This window comes from Onychomys torridus, chromosome 11 (assembly GCF_903995425.1).
Source record: "Onychomys torridus chromosome 11, mOncTor1.1, whole genome shotgun sequence".
Taxonomy (NCBI): Eukaryota; Metazoa; Chordata; class Mammalia; order Rodentia; family Cricetidae; genus Onychomys; species Onychomys torridus.
Genome location: NC_050453.1, coordinates 79,278,295 through 79,282,535, shown reverse-complemented (window position 1 = coordinate 79,282,535; position 4,241 = coordinate 79,278,295). Strand labels below are relative to the sequence as shown.

Sequence of the window (4,241 nt, the reverse complement as noted above, 5' to 3'; positions counted from 1 at the left end):
TCAAGTTATTAAATCATCCTATGTGCCTATCAACTGATGAATAAAGAAAACATGATGTGCATATATATTTTATTCAGCCATGATGAATAAGATCATGCAGAGAAAACAAAACAAAACTCAGTGTCAATATGTAATGTGAAATAGTTCAGATTCAGGGAGAGAAATATCATATTTCTCTCATATGTGGAATCTAGATTAAAAACAAAAATGTGAGATTGCAGGGGGCCTATGGGATAAAAGGAAAGAGATATCAAGAAAGGAGAACAAGAGAAGGAAGTGGGGTGTCCAGGGCAGAATGCATTAGATACTCACATGAAAATGTCATGATAAAACACTATTATTTTTTATAATGGATGCACATTGATAAAAGGCCTAATAGGGAAATATAAAAAAAAAGTTTATAGGTAGGCTAGAGGATATAGAGCTGGTGATGGAGACAAAAATTAAGTTCTCACTTCCTCTACTCCGCCCCCTGTGGGTCTGCTCTGTGTACCTTATATGGCATTGTCCCAGACATCATAGTCAGTCCAAACCGGGATCTGAAGTGCTCTTCTCCATGAGCATCAGCGACTGCCCCTTCATCATGAGCAGCTTGGCCTCAGCAGCCAAAAGAAGGGATATCAAGAAGTTCAAAATGACAAGAGGAGCACAGGGTCCCTTTCAGAGTCATCCATGTTCACAAGCTACTCAGTGACATCACTGAGGGAGAGGTAATCTCCCTGGGGCTGCCCTTTGGGGAGGTCACCAATCTCCTTGTGCCAAGGAAGAAGAACCAGGCCTTCATTGAAATGAACACAGAAGAAGCTACCAACATCATGGTCAACTACTATACATGGGTGGCACCCGTGCTACATGGACAGCCCATTTATATCCAGTTCTCCAGCCACAAGGATCTCAAAACCCATAGCTTACCCAACCAGGCACATGCCCAGACAGTTCTGCAGGCCATGAACTCTGTGGAGTTCAGAAGCCTGGCCTTGGCAGCCTCTGCTGATGCCATAGATGCCTGAATTGCCAGGCCAGAGCTTGGTGCTCAGGATCATTGTGGAAAACCTCTTCTACCCAGGGGCCCATGACATACACAAGATCTTCCCTATGTTTGATACAGTCCTGAAGATCATCACATTTACCAAGAACAGCCAGTTTCAGAAACTGCTGCAGTATGTTGATCCTGTGGACTCCCAGCATGCCAAGCTGTTGCTGGATGGCCAGAACATCTACAATGCCTGGTGCACGCTGCACATTGACAACTCTAGGCTCGTCAGTCTCAATGTCAAAAACAACAATGACAAGAACAGAGATTGGCCCCACATGCCTTCTGGGGACTGCGAGCCCTCACTGGACCAGACCATGGCTTCATCCTTTGGTGCTCACAGCATAATGCCAGCCTCTCAGTGTGCAGGAACCGAGTTCCCTCCCACATTTTTCTTCCCTCAGGCTGCAGGCCCCTCTGTCCCTAATGTCCCCAGAGTGCTGCCCCTCCCCCCTCATCTTCTGCTGTTGCAGCTGCTGCAGCTGGCAGCATGGTCATTCCAGGTCTCACAGGCTGGGAGTTCTGTCCTTCTGGTCAGTAACCTGAACCCCGAGAGTCATACTGTGAAGCCTCTTTATTCCCTTCCGTTTCTATGGAGAGGCGCAGTGGGTGAAGAGTCTGTTCAGCAACAAGAACAATGCACTTGTACAGATGGCAGATGGCAGCCAGGCTCAGCTGGTCATGAGCCACTGAATGGGCACAAGCTGCATGGGAAGTCAGTGTACATCACACTGTCCAAACATCAGAGTGTGCAGCTGCCTTGTGAGGGACACGAGGACCAGGGCCTGACCAAGCATTATGAAAGCCTACCTCCGCACCTCTTTAAGAAGCCAGGCTCCAAGAACTTCCAGGACATCTGCCCTCAGTCACCCTCCACCTCTTCAATCTCCCACCCTCTGTGTCAGAGGATGACTCAAGAGCCTCTTCTCCAGAAATGGTGGTGTTGTCAAAGGTTTCAAGTTCTTCCAGAAGGACTGCAGGATGGCACGGACCCAGATGAGCTCTGGGGAGGAGGTAGTGCAGGCGCTGATTGAACTGCACAACCATGACCTGGGTGAGGTCCACCACCTGCATTTGTCCTTCTCAAAGGCCACCATCTAGGTGCCCCTGGGCCTGCGACAGCTTCCACCATTGCAGAAAAGCCGCTTGAAAAAGCAGCTGAAGTGACCTTCCAGATCAGAGATTTTATTTTTTTAAAGAGAGATCAGTTTATCTGTTTTTTTTTTTTTTTTTTTTTTTTTTTTTTAATTAAATCTAGCTCACCTTGTTGTGGTGGGAAATGGCTTGGGCCACAGAGGCCCAGTCAGGCCCACACCATGCTTTGAGGGGTCCAGGTGTGAGGCCACAGCTGTGCCCCGAACACAGCCAATTTCTTGTGTCAAACAAAACCAGTCCACCTCAAGGCTACACACCGGCCCTCTCAGGCCACTGGTCTGTCTCTAGAGCTGCAGGTGAGCCAGGCGGCCTGCACCACACACTCCCTATGCTGTGCAGAAACTGGGACCACTGCCCCCACCCTTATAATCAAGTGACATGATTCTCCCATGGCCCTGGCCAGCCCAGGGAGCCCAAACCATCCTTGCTTCCAAACCCCCTGTGACTTTTGTATTCTATTCTGTGTGGTCACAGACACCTGTACCTAGCAATATTTCCACTTGACCAAATACGTGAATCTTTTTCCATTTATATGCAAGAGATAAAGTTTTAAGTAACTTTTTAAAGCAATGATACATTGGTGTGTGTATTCTAAGCTTCTGTGTCCCTGAGCTCGTCCCCTCCTTCCTGGTGACCAACTTGTAGGTGGGGCCCAGACCAGTGCTGCCTCTGCCTGGGGAAAATAGCTCTGAGACCAGTGGGTTCCTACCTTCAAATTTTGGACCAGAGTTTTGGACATCCTTTAGACCTGTAGTCATGGTGGCAACCTCCATACTTCATCTTGTCATGTTGGCATCCAATTGTGGTGGGTATTGTGTTCCCTGAAATATTGTGTGTTCCCCGAAATAAACATATCTGGGGTCAGAGAACAGACAGCCACTAGAACACAGTCAAAAATGATGGCTAGAAATTGGGAAGAGTAAGACATAACAGAAGTTGGGTGGTGGTGATGCACGCCTTTAATCCCAGCACTTGGGAGGCAGAGTTAGCCAGATCTCTGAGTTCAAAGCCACTTTAGAAACAGCTAAGCATGGTGACCCATGCCTTTAATCCCAGAAACCCAACCTTTAATCCCAGGGTGTGGGGGCAAAAAGAGAAAGGTATATAAGGCGTGAGGACCAGGAACTAAGGCGTAAAGCATGTAGTTAGTTAAGCATTTGGTTGGTTAAGCATTCAGGCTTTGGAGCAACACAGTTCAGCTAAGATTCATGTGGAGGACTCAGAAGCTTCAGTCTTGAGGAAACAAGACCAGCTGAGGAACTGGTGAGGTGAGGTAGCTGTGGCTTGTTCTGCTTCTCTGATCTTCCAGCATTCACCCCAATAACTGGCCTCGGGTTTGATTTCATTAATAAGACCTTTTAAGATTCCTGTTACATCCAATGACCTGCTGTGTAGCAATTTATGAAACACTCCTTTCAGGAAGGAGAGGGTAAGTCATGAAATGAACTTTACGCATCTGAGAAATGAGACTTATTGGGATTCCTGAGAGCGCCTCCCCAAGGTTATAGAAACAGTAAACAACTGTATCTGTAGGTAAGGACAAGTGAGCTGCTGAGAACAGATTCTCGAACTGTTGAGGTGCCTGTCAGTCTTGCAGACAGCCCAGAGTTGCAACTTTCAAGAGTGGTCACCCGTATTGGGGTGGGCTTTTCTGTGATACTACTGTAGTTACGTTTTCTCTGCTCCCTGTAGTAACTCCTTCCACACTCCCGTTAGTGACCCTAAACAAAAACTCACTGGTTGGCCTCGGTGGCATTTGCCAGAACCATTTACTCTGGTCTATTATGGATTTCCTCTTGGGGTGAGAAGACTGTGTTGTGTCTCCTCAGGAAAAGTCTCACACAACATCCTCCACCCACTGCGTTCCCTGTGTGCTCTCCTACTCAAGAATGCAGGATGGGAGGCAGTGGTCTCTTAGGGAGCATGCTGTTGCTTTATAAACAGAAATCTCAGTTCTAAATTGGAATTTCTGTTAATAGCAAGTTCCCTGCAGCAGACCTCAGGGACACCTTTGGCACACCCCAAAGGAGCAGCACCAAACTTCTGCTGTGGG

General features: G+C 47.5%; 1 pseudogene; it reads left to right on the top strand.

Annotated features, from left to right (window-relative positions):
- Positions 1-668: 668 nt before the first annotated feature.
- LOC118593406 lies at positions 669-2,134 on the top strand (annotated as a pseudogene).
- Positions 2,135-4,241: the final 2,107 nt, after the last annotated feature.